The sequence below is a fragment of the Alligator sinensis genome, unplaced genomic scaffold (genome assembly GCF_000455745.1).
Source record: "Alligator sinensis unplaced genomic scaffold, ASM45574v1 scaffold1004_1, whole genome shotgun sequence".
NCBI classification, from domain to species: Eukaryota; Metazoa; Chordata; order Crocodylia; family Alligatoridae; genus Alligator; species Alligator sinensis.
This window is the reverse complement of record NW_005842148.1, coordinates 769,227-790,024: the sequence shown is the minus strand read 5'-3', so window position 1 is coordinate 790,024 and position 20,798 is coordinate 769,227. Positions and strand designations below refer to the sequence as shown.

At 43.4% G+C, this 20,798-nt stretch overlaps 1 long non-coding RNA gene across 1 annotated transcript in view; it reads left to right on the top strand.

Annotated features, from left to right (window-relative positions):
* The first annotated feature begins 1,606 nt into the window (after window positions 1–1,606).
* LOC102385437 overlaps window positions 1,607–20,798 on the top strand; it is a 41,724-nt gene continuing 22,532 nt past the window's right edge. Inside the window, exons 1-2 of the long non-coding RNA XR_324056.1 lie at window positions 1,607–1,850; window positions 2,265–2,365. This is a non-coding gene — a long non-coding RNA (uncharacterized LOC102385437). The remainder of the gene's footprint in view (window positions 1,851–2,264; window positions 2,366–20,798) is intronic.

Sequence of the window (20,798 nt, the reverse complement as noted above, 5' to 3'; positions counted from 1 at the left end):
GCACCTAAATAGGGATGGGCCTAACTTGTATCAAATTCTGAAGCCATATTTCAACCTGATGCTTTGCTCAACCCACAGTAAAAATAGGAGCAGCTGTAAAATTTGAATCAAGATCCAGCTTTGCACCTCAAATATTGCCAAAGTTTGGAAGTGTTGAGAGATGGGAGCATGGTGTGGGCCTGTTTTTTATCAGAATTCAATAAGCAGTCAAGCTCTCGCTCTCTCTCTTTGCAGATCCTCATGTCTGGGCAATTACATTTCAACTTTATTTCTTTTTATGCTTATGATTGTCCTTTATTATTTCAACGATTTCATTTATACAAGAGCCCCCTGGCATCATTAATGTGTGGTTATTTTTATCAGCAACATTCTCCTTAGCATGTAAGAGACTATGATTTCATAAACACAGCCCCTCAGTTTTTCTTCTAAAGGCCTGATTTTTGCTAAGCTAGCTAGAAGTTGCTGAGTTGCTCACAACACTGATATTTTTTTCTTTTGTAATAGCTCAATGACTGAAATGATGCCTGGGCCATATTTATTTTGAGGCTTCACTATTAACTCTACAGCTGGCTGGGATGAAGAATCTGATAAGCTGATTGAACTGGAAGAAAACAGGACTTTAAAGGCATCCAAACATGCTTTTAGGAACCATAATAACCTCAGCATTTCATGTCCTTTGAAAGCTGGGATTCCACAGCTAATAGTGATGACCTTAATTGCTGAATTATTAAATGAGCAGATACAGCCTTAAAAAGCACTATCCCAACAGTGAAATGAGGAATCCAGGGCAAAAAATCAAGGATGCATCTTGACCAGTACCCTCCTTCTTCCATCTTCCTTAGTGTATTTGGAAATGGTTATATTAAGAAAGCTCAGGAATTCAATTGTCACCGGTGCTCTCATTTGAGCCCACTCCTTAAGTTCTATACACAGCTGAGTTTCCTATTCTCAGCCTAATGGCTAATGGATTTCAAATGATGCCTCCTATCAACCCATTTCAGGAAGAGCTGGTCTGGTGATGGTCTCTCCTGAGCAGCTTCCAGGCTTATAAAACAGAGAACTGGCCCCTTCCAGAAAAGGAAGGGAGGACATAATAGAGCAGCACATGACTGCTGCTATGGTACTGCTATCCCCATGCCTCCAAAATTCATGAGATGAGCTTGAAAACCATGAGGTTTTAAACTTAATACATTTGAGGGTCTCTATATTTGCCTGCTGATGTTGGAGCGTTTAGGGTTCATGTTTTCAGTCTTCATTCTGTAGTCAGGAGGGCGAATGAAATACTACTTTTAAAGTGAGAGTCACACCTGATTCTAACCAGGGCTTTCCTAAATACAAACACCAAGTATCATGAGACCGATAATCAACTCCTGAGAAGGGGTAACACTGTAGTTGCTCCCAGAGTATCTACTATAAGAGAGTTTGCCTATATTGCATGTGTGCTCTTGTTTTGAGGGTGGAAGGAAAAGGGAGTACTGTTTTCTGTTGTGCAAATATCTATGTCCCTCCAATGCAATTTTAAAGCTAGACTTGATGAACAATCTCCAGGGCATGAGTCTGGAAGCCAAGAGCCCCATCTCTGGAAGCAGGGACTACATTGCTCATTGTCCCTTGAGATCAAGAGGCAGGACTATAGGCAATGTACACTTCACTCAATGAAGTGGATCAGTTGTGGTCTTGTTTCTTTGGGCACTACTCCCTTTTCAAGATGATTCCTTTGTGAGGTTAACGCAGGAGAGAAAACCTTGCAGGGCAGTGCAGTTTCTTGAGGAAAGACACTGTGCCTGCTCCTGGGACTTGTTTGATGCCAGCCAAGCGGGAATGCAGTACAGCTTCTTCACCATAACTAGGTTGGTTCTGAAATACTAACAGGAATGTGACCAAAAAACACTTATACCAGTATTAGATACCTGCAAGGAGCAGACCTGTTAAATAGTTGCTATTCAGAGTAGATCAGTGTTTCTTGATTCTTGCTCTATTATACCAGTTATATGCCTGTTTAATTCCATTGAAGTCATAAATTACATTAGCATATATCTGGTGTAGCAGCATGGAGAGTCTAACTTGAAGTTAAAGGGCCTCTCTGCCTGCCTATTTGTATGCAACTTCTGTTTTCTAAAATCATACCATCCATGTGGGAAGTTTGTCACACATATCCGGTTAAGACCTATTGTCCATATTTAACACTAAGGGATGAATCTGATTAGACTTGCAGAGTTGATTATGAAGATCCACATTCATAGCTGAGTTACTTGTATTGCCAGGTTTGGTCCACAGCTTCCCTTGGACATGAATGAGTTGACTGCTATGCTACCCATCACCAAACTGCATGTTCAAAAGGACGGCCTTTGAGCAAATAAATAAGGTACGTGCAAACTGAAGAGTGTCCTGTGCCATATCGTGTTTGCTAAATGCACCTGAAGCCACCCCGATTCTCTTTTTATCATTTTTAACACCCTAATCTGGTTCCAAGGGGCAAAATGATTTGATGCATTCAACTAGGCTTTCATCTGGAAAGGCCCTTGGATTTCTGCTCTCTTGTTACAGCATATGTTGTTAATGTTCAGTATATGGTATGCATGTCTGAGTTGGGGGAAGAGTTCATGGTAGGGGGGTGGCTGTCTTGAGTAGACCAGGTTGCATATTTTCTGACAAGACAGGTTCTTTTGTTAGAAAATGTGTATTCATATTCAGAACATGTTCTATGATTGTATGGATTCCACTGTTATTTTTAATGGGAAATTCTTGAAATATTTCTTGCTATATGATTTCAGTGTTTTATTTGACTTCTGCTGTATTATTTTTTTAACTTACAATATAATATACCATAACATTGCAGACACTCCAGCCAGATCAGAATGAAACAGATCGATGCGGTCACTTCATTTCATTAAATAATATTATTCCAATAGTGCAATATTTAGGAAATGTCATTGGATGTTAACTATTGTCATTTTGCTTGCTTTTCCTTCAAGTTGGAATGAAAAAAGGAAACTTTAAAATGGAAGGGCTTTGTGCAGAGCAGAAATTCTGTTTTCCAGCTCTTATCCGGAGCATAATGAGAACGAGTTAATGAGAAATAATTGCTCAGTATTTTTTTTTCCCTTTAAATGGCTGTAGAAACCCATGTTGTTAATATATAACTAGAGTACATCGTCCTCTCTGCCTGAAGTAGGACTAAAACACTAAGGGAAATAAGAGCAAAATAAACCTAAGAAATGTTGGAAAAGTGCTGTACATTTGGGGAATGTTCCAAAGTAATATTTGGCTCTGGCACTCTAAGTTTAAAGGCTTGTTCTTTCAAAGACACCATCAATTAATTGCTCATGTTTAATTCTATCCTGTGTTTACCAGCTGGAAAGCTTGTTGTGCAATAAGCATAAATATTTGCAATACAGAATAGTCTCTCCAATCGGCACACATGATTAATTCTTTATCTGTGGGAAACATTACAACTTGCTTTCCACCTCAATGGCTGTACAGTTACTGGGAACTCATTGCACATCAGTGACACGGGCTATAGAGCCAGCCCAGTAGCTTGGTTGGAAAAGTGCTATATATTTTGGGAAGGTTTGGACTGGAAAATTACATTGAGATTTCCATTCTTCATAATCCAGAAAAATCAGGTGATGGTTGTGGTCGCACTTGGGTTTGGAGTGGGAGAAATGCCTAACCCATTCCTAGGGGACCAAAAGGGGGAGCTCTGAGCATCGCTGATGAGGGCTCTTGAGTAAATAGTTATCATGTGGAAGCTACTATATTTATTTCCCCCACCAAGGTGGAAGGAGTGTTGTGAGTACCAAAGAAATGGTAAGAGACAGGGCGGGGAAAGGAGGGGACTAGCTCATGACGGCAATTATGCTGAAAGCACTATCATTGTGGAAGTTGTAGAGGCCAGAGCCTTGACTGTGATGATGAACCGGAATCCAGGGTTGTATGAACAACGTGTAGGAAGGCTGGTTGGTCCATCAGCTGGGAAGCTCAAAATCAGTATAAAACTTATTTTGCTAAAGTCAGTGTTTCGTTATTATGCAACAGGTTTTCTTCCAGGCTAAGGGCATGATTTCAGGCAGGTAGGTCTGATAAGAAGTACTTGAAAGCCAGAACTGAACAAGCATGTGAACTATTTAAGGCCGCATTTTTATATTTATTAGAAACAGCCTAAATAATTAAACTAGTCGATTCAGTCGTGGCTTTCAGGCTCATGCCCATAGTGAAAGGTCACGACCTGACATACCATGGCCCCACACGGTACAGATGATTGACAGGAAAAGGAAATAAGTTGATATCTTTCACGTGGGAATCACAGCTTGTCGCAGCGATGAGCAAGTGGGCTATTTGGACTTTGTGGGAAAAGTTAATTGTGTTATTATTCAAAATCTTAGTTCCCAAAGTTGGTTCAATGGTGATTTATTTACTTATATGATAAAACATCTGTGTACTGTAATAAAATACAGGTCACTTGCTGTTATTTAATACACAAAAGGGGGAATATGTTTGGTTTCTTTTACTTTGAACTTGCAGTCATTTTAGGTAGATGGGATGGCTTTGAATTGTCAAGAATTTTCTGTTATTATATTGGAAATAATTAATGCGATCATCATACTATAAGTTCTTCAAGGCTTAACTATGGAGAATAAGGAAGGCACCATACACTGAAATACAAGCACATCTCCACCATATGCTTTCATTATTTCTTTATAATGATAAAAAGGGGCTGTATTCAGTGCCAGACAATGTCATGGCCCCAGAGATTTAAGTGGCCTACAGAAAAAAGGAGGAAAAAAGCATTTATGATATGAATGAGGATTTGAAATGGCTTTTTTTTTTAAAGACCTAAGATCCACTTTTCACCCTAAATTCTGAAATCCCATAAAGGATGGCTAGATGCAAGAGAGCTTGAAGAATAGCAACTTTCCACCTGGCTCCATTTCAGACGCAGTATCAGTTCCATCTTGACTACGTTTTGTTATAAGGTCGTGTAATTGTCCTATCTCTTAGAACACAGACCGGCTTCCCGGGTTGTCTGATTTTGTTTCAGGAACATACCCTGTCATCTTTATCAAGAAACCTTGGGATTGATGTTCTTTTACAATTCAGAAAAGTGATGCGCTCTTTGTTTAGCTGGTTGAGTTCAGAGGCACAGCCAACTTAACAGCAGCTGATCTGTGTTATTAGCCTTCCTGCTAATTCCCCCAACCCACTGGAACTCACTTCTCTCAGCCCGTTGGGCCTCTATCAGCTGCTCCATGTGCTGCCGCTCCCTGCCATACGTGACCACGGTGGATTAGATATATCCCACTATGGTGCCCTCATGCAAGAAGTGGCAGCATATGGAGCCTCTGATAGAGGCCCACCAGTATGGGGTTGAGTTCCAGTGGGTTTGGTGAAGCTCCCATTAAGGCCAGTGATGGTTTTGCTGAGGTACAGATGGCTGCTTTACGCTTGCTCTATCCTGCAGTAATCTATCTAAATCACTTCCTCTTTTGTAGTGCTCTGAAAGTGTCTCCTGCTGTAGTTTCTCTTCCCATATCAACAGACCATATTCCAAATATTGTATGCTCAGCCCACTTGGAACTTGCCCGCTTTGGATTATTATTATTATTTTTAACGGTAGCATCAATCAGCTTTGTCTGAGAGAGTCTCCGGTTCGACGAGAGAAGCTGGGTCTAGCACTCGTCAGCTCCATCAGTGTCTGGGGATGTGGTACAGCAATGAGCATGGCTGTCTTGCAAGCCTTCAGAGTACAGTCTCATGGAATTGACTGCATTTGGGCCGAGATTGGCTTTTTCTGTTTGTTTGTAGTATTTATGTCCCTTTTAACCTTTGCCTGACACAAGGAGCACAATGTCTAGGTTAGGTAAACTGTAATTACATGCATTGGTTGAGATGTGCAGATGATGGTTAAGAACAGGAGAAATGAATGCAGCACGCAGCATGCACAGATTGGAAAAGCTTTTCTAGAGCAATGCCAGAGCAGCAGGCACAGCACTTCTGAGACCTTCGTTCCACGTTCTCCAAGCATAGCTCTGTGCATTGTCTCAAATGCTGTTGTGGAGGGTATGAGGCAGAAGAGGATGAAGGGTCTGTGGGTATAGTCAGTTAAGCAAATCTCTGGGACGTTTCTGCATTATTATAGAAGGGGATTACTCTTGCAGTGTACTGAACTCCAGCAATGAGCAATAGTAGTGGTCCAATTCTTCCCACTTGATCTGCTTGGGAAGAGTTACCCCATTTCACCCATGGCAACTTGGTTGAATCCCAGTTCTTTAAGCTGTACAGTGAGGGTGGTTTAAGGATTTGCTGTTCGGGCAACACCATCTTTCCTGGATTTGGGATTTATGACTTTGGTGAGCAGATGTTAGTGCAATTGGAAGGCACTAGGGCTGTGCAAAGCTTTGGTCCCCGATTCAATTCGGCAGAGATGTGGCTGAATCTCCAACTCCAAATCGAATCAGAGTACCCTTTAATCTCTCCAAAGCGATTTGGAACCCTCTGAACCGATTCAGAAAGATTCGGCGATTCAGACATAGACACAGCGTTAAATGTTTTTTCTATATACCTCTAGGTAGCAGGAGCTCGTGAGTGCTGCGATGCTGGCGTGCATGGAGTGTCCCACAGAAGCGCAGGGGGCTCCCCAGTGTGCTTGGCAGCAGATCCAGAAGTGGACCAGAAGCACTTCTGGTCCACTTCTGGGTCTGCACGGGAGTGCGCAGGGTGGGCCCACGCTTCTGTGGGACACTCGGTGGCTGGTGCCTCCTGGGTCTGGGGGGTCACCCGGGGTCCCCCTGTGACCAATTGCTGAGGGGGGGCATGGGGGGGGTCCCCCCGTGCACTCCCTAGCAGACCCAGAAGTACTTCACTCCACTTCTGGGTTCACCACCAAGCACATGGAGGGCCCTCCACGCTCCTGTGGGATGCTCTGTCCACCCCAGCATCGCAGCGATCATGAGCCATGCTGCTACCTTGAGGTATGTAGAAAAAACTTTTCAAGCTGTGTCTATGTCCGAATCGCTGATTCTCTGAATCAGCATCGACTCTTCAGATTCAACTGAATCGAATCAGGGACAGTAATCTGAATCAACAAATTGAATCACTGGCCCTGATTTGGGCCGAATCCAAATCTGAATTGAATAGGGCCCGCTTCGCACACCCCTAGAAGTCACCAAACTTCTGGCAGTGAAGAACGTGAGACTGTGGCACAGAATAGGAGCAGTGTGGGCCGACAGCTTGGCAAACTTCCCTCGCGGCCATACCGCTAATGTGGATTTGGGAAGTCCAGACCCTTGGAGGTCCAGCCCCTGAATTCTGTTCTGAAGCTATCAGCAAAGCTATCAAGTAGCACTGCTTGAGGTGCCGTGGAAACGTGTCCACTGGGAATTGCACCAGAGCTGCCATCTGATTCACATAGACCAAATAGTGATAACTTTGGATCACTTCAGACCGTGTCTCAATATGGACCCATCGCCACGAAGTGAAAGGTACTGTGTTCCTTTGCCAGTCGGCTGAGCTTTCCATTCCTCTGTGGCTTTTGTTTCAGCAGCTCCCTGAAGTGAACAGCACAGTCTGTGAACCAAAAAGTGAAATGGCCCACAGTGCTCTTCAGAAATGAGCAGCTATTCTTACATTTGATTTTCAGGGTGTCTTTTTTTTTAATATTTTAAGAAAACAAAAAGGCTGCCAAATCTTGTGCTGTTTGATGTGCATTGGAAAGAAAAACAGTGCAGTCTATTCAAGCCCTTCCAAAGGAACAAAAATATGTCATTTCAAGGGGTGATTTTTTTTCTTGAGAAGAGCAATTAAGATCTATTATATGTGGAGATCGCCGGGAATTTTTTGACATAATATTTCTCACTGCAAAATGATGATAAGGAAACTTTTTGCAGAAATGCTCCAGTTTCAGTGAAAACCTCATTGGAACAAGATTTCTCAGTCCTGGAGGGAAGAGAGAGAGACTGATTTTTTTTTTTTCTTTTTTCCTCTCCCTTTAGTCTCGTCTCCCCTGGTCTTCCCTCTCCACTTTCTCCCCCCTCCTCCTCCGCACTTCAGGAAAGCAAATGGCCTGGTAGACACGAATCTCATCTGGGATGTCAGAGGCTGATTTGCAAGTCCCTGTTCTTCCTCATTCAGACCAGGGGACATGGTAGGGATTTGGCCTTCTATGCCCCCTAAGTTGAAACAGTGGGTTTTTAATTGAAACCAATCATCTTATGGCGGGGTCCACCACCTTACAGCAAGGGGCCCAATCCTTTTTTCTTTTCCATTTTTTTTTGTGTTTGGCGGAGCCTGCCCATAGCCAAGGTGGAAGCTGCAGGTGGGTCAAGTGGCTCCTGAGCTGTGGGAGGCCCTGGTCCTTCCCTCCATAGCAGCAGCACCCCCTGGGAAGAATTATGTCAGGCTGGGTGCTGCCTCCAAGCTTGGACAACACCCGGCTCGCTAGCAGTCCACCCGCGTGGGGGTGCCACCATCATGGAGAGAAGAGCTGGGCCCCCCCCTCAGCTTAGGGGCCTCTTGGACTGCTGGCAGCTCACCCCTGGCTGCAGGCAGGCTTTGTCAGAAAAAAAAGGATCAGGCTCCTCACCGCTTCTACCTTCAACAGGTGCTTGCTGAAGGCAGAAGCACTGAGGGGCTTGATCCTTTTTTTTCTGCGAAGCCTGCCCACCTCTTCCATGGCTGGGGAATGAGCTGACTAATAGCTGCAACGCGTTGTTGCAAACTAAACTACATCAGGATGAGTTTAGTTTGCAATGATGCAAACACATCTAAACCCCCCCCCAAACTGTTGCACATGTAATGTGTGATGCCATTAAGCCACGCAAAGTACATTTGCATCACGTCTACATCATGACATCATCATGTGTACAAGCACCCCTATATTCCAGGTAAGTGGTCCTGATCATTTGCTTCTTGGGCGTTCTGGAGCGTATCTTTTTCATTGTCTCCTGATAGAGCTGTTCTACCTTGCACAATAATTACATGTTCATTGGTCGCGGGGGGGACTCTGCAGCCCCGTCATTACAGCACTCATTGGCATGAAAGAGACCCAGGTGCAACTCTGTTTGAATTGAGCAGAGTATCCACTTGGATGTGGGTATCCAGGCTCCTAGTTGGTTGTCTTAGCCACTAGGCCATTGGTCATCTTTGTGTGCTGTGTTTTCTCTATGGATTTATTTTCCCCCAAAACTTTAAAAACTCTTGATTTTTGTCCTGCTGTGGGAGAGCAAAAATGATTTTGAAATCTCAAATACCTACCTGGGATGGGAAAACCATTCCCTGCCTAGTTCTAATTATTATATACATTCTTTCCTTCAATACAACCAAATTGTGGGGAAAAAAAACCTTAATTTCCTTCTTTTTAATAAATTGTCTGCATTTTCCCTGCCCCCGTCAACTCACAATGCTTATGATTAATGTGTAAAAGTGGCAGAAGCTTAAAACTGGGCAAACTACCCCATCTGGCTCCATCATTGCCTGTGCAGGACATGGTCTATAGAGAAAACTGAGAGGCCTAATTTTCAGAAGTCGTCTCTGTCATTGAATTTCACAAAATGAATATTTGCTTAAAAAAATTCCAGGGTGACCTTCAGACTCCATGGATGTTATTCCCACACCTTTTTGCATATTAAAATTACTCCCTTAAAAGAGAGATCTTAGAAGGGATGGTCATAACCGGTCAGGTTTAAGAGGTATCGGAAGAATTTTACATATGAAGGAGCCTCGCTCTCTACTTCCTCCTTTTCTGCCCCTTTTCACAGGCATCCTCATTCAAGAAAACCTGTATGCAGCCGCACACACACGTGCCTCACTGGGATTCCCTGACTTAAGGACAGCAAGCAATGGCTTATTGTTTTAGCCCTTTGTTTTAGCCTATGCAATACAATTCGCCATATGCAATTTGGCCTCTTAACCTGCCATGAAATCTTTCAAGAGCTTCCCGCTGGAAGATGCCTCTGCCTTTGTAGCGATTTGTACGGCCCCGGCTGCATTTTCATGACAATTTATAATGATGCGTGGTGGGTTGCGATACAATGAACTCACGCCGTAGAACAGTGCACTGAAAAAGATCTTTCAAATTATCGTTCCGGTGCCAAAGGTGTCCAATCACCTTCCACCTGCGGATTAGTTGGTTGCCATAGAAACGCACCATTGCTTTTCAGCACTGTGCTACTGTAGTGCCCAGATTACTGACTCTGACAAACACAATAGGGGAGAGGAATCGTGGGTTATTAGTGCGGCTGCTGACGTGATGTTATAAACCTGGGATAGCACTGAGCTGCATGGGGGCAGAGGTGGGGGGGAGAGATGAATAGAGCAATAGCCTTGAAACATGGAGGATGGGAGGGGGAGAGAGCGAGCGGAGAGGAGTGGGGCCATAGTCGTCACTGTTGAAATATTCCCTTTGATCTTATTTTCCACTTTGAATAGGTATTTTCATAATATAATGCCAAGTGCAGGCAATGTGACAGCTGATGACAGAGCCAGTGGCCATGTCTATGACAGTAGGGGTTTGCTCCCCCTTCGCTTTCTTCCTGTGAGCACCTAGGCACGAATACTTCCATCCCTGCAGGATTATCTCTGAGTAAAGTCAGAACAGAGGCATCACTCGCCTCCTTCAGGGGGAGAATGGGGCCTCCTGCATCTGGTAGGTAACATCACCTGTCATACTTGAGATCCGGCATCCAGAAATACCCCTATTACGTGCACCACTTAGAGATAATTTAGCAGTGTCAGAAACGTCTGGCTATTGAATAGCCTCGACCAGCTTTCTGTCTGCTTTGGTGGTCATAAAGAAAGCCATTTAATGCTCAACGCAGGAGTTTATCCTGCCTAAGTTTCTCTATTTCTCACCTTCGGAGAGTGCTAACGTGATGCTACAGGGAAGCAGCAATAACCTGCAGCTCTGACATGCAAGCTGAAGGGGTCACTCTGAGGCTCCCAGAACTATTTTTTGATAGTGTTTGCATGTAAGCTTGGCAACGTAAAGTGTGCAAGGAAATAAGCACATCCCGGGCTCAGGAACACAGAGCAAAACAAGCTGCGTTTAGTCACAAGTTCACCAGATGCTACTCTGGGGGTTATTGCCGCTGTATTACATTACTGCAATACACCAGACAAGGCACAGTGATTCATTTTCTCTCCTCGTTCCTTTAGGAGCCTTCTCTTCTTTCTAGATGGAAGCACAGCTGACCCTGCTGATCACAACCTCTCGAGACTAAAGCGGATTCCCAGTTGGTGAACACAGGCCCTCTCTCTCTTTTTCTGCCTCCAGTACAGTTAATCAGGGGTGCCAATTACAAAGCAGGGATGAGCGTGACAAAACAAATTGGACTGTGCTTCTCTCTGGTCAGGGGCACCAAAGGGTTAAGGAGCTCCACTTTCTGACTGATTTTTATACTCTCATTTCACTAATATTAAACCACTCACCACCACCTCCTCCCCTCTCCTTCAGTGTTTTCACCTATGTGCTGGGCCTTCTCAGCCTATGCAATTAGGGAAGAATCTCAAAACCAAAGAGCCAGTATTTGTGCTTATATTTGAAACACTGAGTGGGATAAATTGTGTATAGACTTACTTCTATCACTCCAGATGAAATAAGACCCCCCCCTCCCCTTTTCTTTTTTTCTTTTTTTTTTTTGCTTGAAACGTCATGCCTCGGGCCAAGTCGGCCACATCTGTTCTGAATTCTGTTGACCAAACACAGCTCAATCATTCAAGCCTATGTGGTGCTACCACCGACAAGGCTCCTACCTCTTCAGCCTGGGACTTCAGATACTCCCAAACCCACAGCAGGCGTCTACATGCAAGCCTCAAGCCTGGAGGCTGTGGAGTTCAGATGCTCCCTAGTCTCACTTGCCCCTAGCCAAAAGGCTGAAGGAGCAAACTAGAGGGAAAGCCCAAGAGCATTCTCCCATCATCATAACTTGTATAGCTGAGATCCTCGCATTGGAAGCATTATAGACTTTTTCGGGTCAACAGTGCAAGGAGCAGGCCTTCACCCTCTAACTACACTGATTCAAGGCCAAGAAGAAGGGCATCTCCTCTGCTAGCATAGGCAATGTGTAGGGGGGCATGGGGGGGAACATGCCCCCCCTGAGAGTGCTAGTACCCCCCAACAGCAAGCTCTCTGGCTGGTAGGGGGGGCACAGAAAGTGCTGGTGCCCCCCCTGAAATTGGTTCTGTCACCGCCGTGCCACATGAGGAAGTGCCAGCTGCTGGGCAACCCTCTCTCCCCACCAGTCACTGGCTGGGGGGTGGGGGGCCCCCCCCCCCGCCACTGGTCATGCCCCACTGGTGCCCACCCAGACTTGGGAGGCACCAGTCGCCCATGTGTGCCAGGTAAGTAAAACCACCTGGATTGAAATCATCATCCTGGTAGCTCCCGTGCCAGGTAAGTCCCATGTTTATGCCAGAGAAAATCAGTATTGCTGTGGATTAGTTATAATATCATGGCCACTCCTTGGCACTACCTTTCTGCTATACCTTTGTGTTCACTGGTGAGCTGCTTTTGCCCAACAACGTTGATTTGGCACAGCCTCCTGAGCCAACATCCTGAGTTACTTTCAGAGGAGTCAAGGCCCTTCATCTATATGGTCCACCTGTATGCTTCAGCATCTTCTGCTAGGATTGAGCGCCTGCTGCCTCTGAGCTCCAGCACAGCTCTGGGCCTAATCTACCATGGTCCTCTCATGTTCACACACTCAGTTTAGCTCCTTCTGTCATTGCTGTTCATTTCTCCAGAGCTGTTTCTGTTTCCTGGCCACAAGCCCAACATGATCCATCCTGCTTCCATAAGCTAATGAAACCATATGCAAAGAGTACGCTAGACCTTGTAAGAGATCTTGCCTGAAGCAAGGGCTGATGGAAAAGTGTAGCTTGAATGGAAACCCACAAGAATCTCCTAACTCTACTCTGAAGGGAATTTCAGAGATTCCCCAGGTAGTGGTCAATTGAACCACGATCCCCCTTAGCCTGTATTCTTCATTCATGATCATTTGGAGGAAAATTAACTGCTCCTACGCAGAGCTCCTGCCTGCCATTTTACAGTGCTAGGGGTGCATATTGCCTGCCCAGTTCTAACTGGCTTTAAAGGGGAACTTGCAATCTTAGAAAATGGTGACAGAGCCCTGACAAGAGCAGCCTGAATACATAGCTCTAATAAAGTAGTGGGGAATTCTTCCATTACTGCAGTCATACATGCACTTGACCTTAGCAATGCCCAGTACGGCCCTGGGAGCACTGGAACAAAACTTTCCCCTCTTTTTTTTATCAACTGTGTTCCCCTTCACTTTGACGTCAGCTTCAAGATTGCTCCCTGTGATGTGCTGCACCTTTCATATTTTCTTTCTAGTCATAATATTGCCTCAGTCGTAACCCCAGCACTTTGAGGAATAATTGTCCCTGACAAGAGGGTGAATCGCTGGCAGGGAGTTGATAAGCATTACATACAGATGACAGAAGTCAGGACATATCGGATTACTGCTGTGAATATAATAAAAGAGAGTCTAAACACTTTGGCAGCTCAAAGACAAGCCATTTCATAACTCTCTAGTGGGGCTATTATCTTCCATTTACTGCCACTGATAACCAGGTTGCAACTGTCTCCCTAGGATCTAGTTACGATTCACTTAACACTTTGCTGACTGGACACATTGGAGGAGACACAGATGATGATAATTTCTCAAGATATTTATTTTTAAGTTTTTATCTTCCTCGCCTCCCTCGCCCCGTACCTTTTAGCGTGATAAGAACCTAAATAAGGAGGCTTTGAACTTTCTTTGGGAAAGAAGAGTTCATGGCCACTTTTCCTTTAATCTTCCATGCCTGGGTTTTCCTTTGAAGCCAGTTGTGCCTATCCAGCAGATTCCCACCCCTCCTTCCTCTTGTAACACACCTAGGCCTAAAAGCCTGCTACAATATTGACTTGGCTCGTTTTACATTTAGGTGATATGTAAAGATAAGCTTGTATTTTATTTTTAGGCAGAGGCACCCAAGTATATATACCGATTGAGGGTTGCTGGTATCTATCAGTAGCAGATAATTTACAGCTATGACAATTGCTGGACAGGTTGACATAGTTTGGATACAGATGGTATTTATATGCATGGCATAAGATTGTGTTTCCAAAGCTGGGTGCCTAGGTGAGTTTAACACATCAGACTCTTTGATATCTAAGTTCTCTCTTGAAAGCTACAAAAAAAAAAAACCACGCACATCACTCCTGAATTATTTTGCAGTGGCAGAAACCTGGCAAATGACCAGTGAATGGTCTCAGTCTCCAGCACACCATTGTGAAATATTTATCTAGATCAGCTTAAAGATGAAACCCCCCTCTGCGCAAAATGAAACTCTATATTCTGCAAAATTCTTCTCCTTAAGCAATGCCACTAGCTGCAAATGCCAGCCCCGCTCAGCTTTCAACATATGAGGTGTTTTCAGATCCAAGGCAAAAGCTCCTGCACTCTTTCTCAGGCAGGAGATAGAGAGGTGCATCCACATATGGGGCCTTGTTTTGGTGTTGTTTGGTCACGTAAAAGCGTATCTCAGTTCTAGTCTGCAGCAGCCTCAGGCACAGCCCTTGCATGTAGAAGATCCCTGGCAGAGCAAACTGCATAAGGGGAGAGGAGTTTGGGGAGTAAGTGCATTGGCAAGTCAAAAATTGCACATGCACAAATGCTTCCTTGGACCCCGTTCTTGAAAGTTTTGCTTACATTCCTGCTGCTGGAAGACTGCAAAAAAGAGTCCCTCTGGGTTTCGGAGGCTTTAGCTTTGGAGAACTAAGCATTCAATATTCCCCTCCAGGAAAATGCCCAGCCAGAAATATCTTGCCCCAAACTAGTATCTGTAAACTAGTGAAAATCTATTGCAAGTGAAGCTGAAGAGAAGTGTCTCCCAAACTAAAAGTATTGGAAATTAAAATTTCTTTTTTGCTAATATTTGAGCTAGTACTTGATTATTCATGAAAAGCAAATACTTAATAGTTTTGAATACAGCTGGACTGAAATTATTTCTTTTCTATCACCCAAGCACCAACCTATAAGTCATGTGGTTGCAGGGAACATGAATTCCTATTGTAAGTAGGTGGGCCGGGTTTTGAGAGTCCATGAAATGCAATGCGTTACCTAATGCGGGTTACTCAGGGTTGAATGCTTCTACAGGAAATGGAAGAAGAAAGGAATTTTCTCCGAGTTGTCTGAATGAGAAGGATCTTTACACTAAATACGTCTCTCCATTTCCTAAAGAGGCTGCTGCAATGGCTGTTGTTATTTTGGCATCATCCTCTCCTCTTAATACAGGTGAATTGTGTGTTTGCACAGGAAAATAAATAGTGACCTTAGATCTACAGATCATTTAAATGTAATGAATGCAGCTAAATCAGTGGACAACTTGGTTCTTTCCATAAGCAAACATCACCGCTTTATTGGAGGACATGGGCTGACCACATAAATACAGTGATGCTGGACTAACAGCTACCTGCTAGTGATCAAACGTATTGATCATTTGTCCCTGGTGGGTATGGCACAGGCTCTTCTGGGCTGCAAGAGCCTACAAAGAATAAGGCCAGTTAGGAAAAGACGTTTCATTTAGACAATGTTGGAAAAGTGGTTCTCGGGGACTGCTCATCAGGACTCCTGGTTTCTGCCACGGACGTGTACCCTTGTGCCCCCATTTATCCATCTGTACAATGAGGATAATAATTCCTTCCTACTGTGCAATGTCATTGCATGGTTCAGCCAAGTCATATTTGTGAACTGCTTTGAGATTTTTAGATCAAAGAATTAGGGAAGTGCCAAGTGTTGTTATTGTTGTTGGTAATATAATAACAATGTTGGGTGTTTTCACTGTTCATATGGTAGCCTGGCTGGAATTGGGCAGGAAGCCCAATAATTCCAACAACCAATGAATAACTCAAATATAAAATGTTTTACTTAATGAGTGTCTGTGTTTAATCAGAAGCCTGTGTAATTATGTCACAGAGGGCTAAGGATCTAATGTTTTTCTAATACATTTGCTTTTAAAGGGATGATTAACCCTGTATATTTCATGATGATAAGCAAAATAGCTATTTTTTAAATATTTGTACAGGAGACGCTTTGAAAATATATAGGTTATCCTTGCAAGTTTAACCCTAAGCTGAGCGTGGAACAAGATCCAAAAGAGACAAGGTTGGCTCCATGACCTTTTTGCCTTCCCCTGTCCACGCCATATAGTCAAATAGTCTCAGTGCTGGTCTAACTTAAAACAGCCCCTAGCATGCCTCTTATGCCAGCATCAGCAGGGAAGGTGAATAGGGTCAGCTTTGACTACACATTTCCCTGTGTCAGAGAAAACTTGATTTATCTAATAAAGATAGCTTTCAGCCTGCTTATAAGCATGCATATAAACACACCTTTAATGTGTGTGTATATATATATAGAGAGAGAGAGAGAAACTTTGAATGTCTCCCTTGGTCTGTGTGTGTAAGTGGATTTACATGTAGTTACATGGTATGTATGTGTGTGTTTATGTATATAGATAGAAATATGTAAGCAATGAAAATACCATCCACAGATTTGCATCATCATGGGTTGTATTAAATATAAAACACGTTCTGGTACTGGAGAAAAACATGTTTACCTTTTGTTACGAGTAGCTACCAACCACGTTGGAATTTGGTGGGCAGGAAGGAGTTAATGAGATGATCATTAGGTCATCAACTTTCAAAGGCTCTTCTACTCTGAAAACCATTTTCTTAATTATTTTAGGTTAACACTGAAATCCATAGAAAAATCATGTGTAATCTAAAACCCCAGACATGGGGACAGGACTGGTTTGAGATAACATTAAAGATTTTATTGCTGTTACATTATAAATTATTTCTATTATGATGGCCCTATGGGTATTACATTCTGTCAGTTCCCTTTCACTATTACATCACTTAATGTTATTAACACACTTTAGGGTATAAAATTACAGTTTTATTGTGGAAATCTTAAACACTTACATCCAAAGTACTGAATCGAGTTATTATCCCGGCTGGCCAGATCTGGTCTATTATCATTTTATCACTCATAAAAACCTGTGATTCAATTTGAGGGAAAATCATGGCTTATACATGTTTAAGCCCAGTTGCAATATTAATACAAAGCAACATATGGATGACTTCATTTTATTAAAGTTGAGTTAGCCCTAGGAACCTGCTTTTATGATCTTTATGCTGCTTGAGAAATTTGATCTGACCTGTTGCCATTTGTGAATCACCCATATACTGATAAGGTGTTCTTATCAGTCTGTTGGAGAATTGTGAACATGGTCACCTTCTTACTGCATTCATTATATACTCTGAAAACATACATTGATCACAGACTGCTATTCAAGGGGAAAGGTATCAGATTTAGTTTTGTGATGTTATCCCGTGGATTGGACAAATGCTGTACTTTGAAAGTAAATGTGATCTGTACCTGAAGTGTGTGGACCAAATTCATCCCTGAGATAGATGCTCTGAAGCCAAAAGTAAAGTCCCTCTGGCTCTTTTGTGGATGTGAGCTCATGGGGTGGTGGTAAGTCAGAAGCAGGCTCGGCAAAATTCAATTTTTTTTATCAATAGACATCGATAAACATTGATATCACCTGACACTCGCAGACAAACAGAAAAAATATTTTGATGATATTGGTAATCATCAATATTTACATAAAGGAGACGTAAAAAAATCTGGGATGGAGGCAAGGAAATCTGGGTTAAGAGTGCTGTGTGCACACACACACGCGCGCATGTACGCACATGCACATGCACGTGGCGGCCGCTGCAGGCGCTGGGGGCTGTGCTGGTAAGGTTGTGCTGGGACAGGGGTTGGAGGGACAGGGCTGGTAGCAACAGGAAGCCAGGTAACCCAGCAATACCAGGTTACTTTGCCTACGTCTCAGCCAAGGCAGCAGCCAAATTCCCAAGGAGCCCAGACTGGCTGCGTGTGTGTGGGTGTGTGGGGTGTGCACACCGAACTCCCGCAGAGCTCTGTGGTCCTGTTCTGAATTGCAGAAGATACTGCTTTGTTGATGAGAGTGACAAATATCTGCTTGCATAAAGGTATGCTGTATTGATGTATGGATATTTACTTTTGATATTATTAAATTGTCTGCCCCCCATGCTCCTCATTTCATGCAATTTTGAAATTTTCAGTCAATAAAAATCAAAATAAATACTTAAAAATAAACATTGATTTTAACCATTTAAATAAACGCAACAAAAAATGCATCGAATTCTGCCAAACTAGATATCAGTAACTATATACTGCTCCAGAACCTATAGGAAGCCACAGTAATGCCATCAGGGTAAGCCTCTCTCTAACAAAGCACTCAGCACTGCCCTAAACCTTAGGGACAATAGTCCCAGGCACTACAGTGACCACCTGAGCTGTGCAAATAATTGTGAGGAGTTTTATTGGTGGCTGGCTGAACCAAGATGCCAGAAATTATTTCATTTCAGGTTAATCCAAAATGACTTTTTTTTTCCTATTTTTCCATAGCACAATAATCTTCCCAAAATGAAAAATCAAAACGTTATAGTAAAATTCTTTCCCCACACCACTTCCTGTTTATTTTTATTTTGGCCAATCCTGTTTTTTGGTCTAAATATAAGTATCCTGAGAAACAGTGCCCAGCTCCATGGTAAAAGGTTCTGCCCAGGCAGTTTATACTCCCTTTCCTGCCATTGAGGTTGGGGGAGCGAGGGTTGTGGATGTGCGGCCCACACTGAGGAGTTCTTCAGTCTTGTGAAATCGTGCAACCTGCTCAGGCAATAGGGAGAAAGTATTGCGCCAACCAATTGTACTCTGGCATACACACAAAATCTCCCTAGCAACAAAGATGACAGCTTGGTAACAGCAGCTGCTGCTTAATGGAAAATGTTAAAAAAAAAATTCCATACTAGATCTATTTGCCCTGTTTGCATTTTTATATTCATCACAGGTAAAGGAAGCATCTTAGCGAAAAAATCCAGAACTTTGCAAATGTTTCTGAGTCAGGTGTGTGTCACTGTCATGTTTAGTTGCATTAGAAAGACAGCTTGGAAAGCTAGGGGAAGTAACATGAAATTTTACACGTGAATCTTCACTTTTAAAACATGACTGTCATTCACAACAAAGTTTGACAAAATAATATCTTGTCGCACCTAACAAGGGAAACTCCAGATATTGAACATCAAATTTGGAGGTATCCCTTCTCATTTGGAATAGACCTGTTTTTGCTTAGACATGAGAAATCTACCCTTTTTGGTCAGATCACAAAGTCTTGTCAATCTTACAGCAAAATTAGCTATTTTTATTTAAAAGAAATTTTAAAATATAGAACTCACCCCTAGGGAGTTTCCTTTCACATTGTAAATGTTTTGCAAACTCAGCTAAGGATAGGAGCAAGCTCAATTATATGGCAGCTTCCTCCTGGAAAGAAAACAAAGTCAGGCCATTACTAAATCACTACATGAAATACACAGATTGGATGGCAATGGAGATGCCAGTGACATTAGTTAGTCTGAAACAGCACACATTATTAAATGATAGTAATGTAGAAATGGCCATAGCTATATAAGCAATAAAGGTAAAATTACACTTTAACTTGCATTAACACTATGACATTATATCCTGATTAACGTACAATTAACTTGTCGTATGCCATTGTACATGTGTTTGTAGGTGGACAGATGGTTATACTGCATCTCATGCTCAAATATGTACTATTTATTACTTCATCAAAAGTTATAGAGATGGGGGTAGATTTACCAAGGGACTTAGTGCCTAGCCGATGCAGCAGCTGGTTAGCAGAGAGCCACATAAGTCAGCATGGTCAGGGCATCCAAGCATGGTCAGTAAGGTCTAACCCAGTGGTTCCCAATCATTTTTGACTCAAGGCACCCTTCCAAAAATGGCAGCTCTTAACTTTCACTTGTTTTTTGGCAATGGGAAAAATTATAGAACCATTTTTCTGTGACAAAGAACTCAGAAAGTCCACCGCAACTTTCAGAACGCTTTTGGTGCTATAGATTCCTATTTGAAATCTCGGGGGTGATATTGTGAATCATGCGTAGGCGTTTGCACACCTAATTAGGGGTGTGTGAAGTGGGTCCTATTTGATTCAGATTCAGCCCGAATCAGGGACAGTGATTTGATTCATTGATTTGGATCACTGGCCCAGATTTGATTCGGCCGAATCCGAATCTGAAGATTCAATGCTGATTTGGAGAATCAGTGATTCGGACATAGACACCACTTTAGAAGTTTTTTCTACATACCTTGAGGTAGAGGCGCAGCTCATGATTGCTGCAATGCTGGGGCTCATGAAGCATCCCACAAAAGTGCAGGGGGGCCCTCCACGTGCTCAGCGGTGAACCCAGAAATGTACCGGAAGTATTTCCGGGCCACTTTCAGGTCTGCCAGGGGCCCCCCTGCACCGCCCCCCAGCTTGGTGATTGGCCACAGGGGAACCCCAGGTCCCCCTCCCAGGCCCAGGAGGCACCAGTTACTGAGCCGGGGAGTGTGTGTGGGGGGGGGGGTCCCCAGCGCGCTCCCTGGTGGACCCAGAAGTGGACCAGAAGTGCTTCTGGTCCACTTCCGGGTCTGCTGCCAAGCGCACTGGGGAGCCCCCCGTGCTTCTGTGGGATACTTCATGCACCCCCGCATCGCAGCATTCATGAGCCCCTGCTACCTAGAGGTGTGTAGAAAAAACATTTAAAGCTGTGTCTATATCCGAGTCTCCAAATCTTTCTGAATCTCTGAATCAATTTGGAGGGTTCCAGTTCAATTCAGAGAGATTAAAGGGTCCTCTGGTTC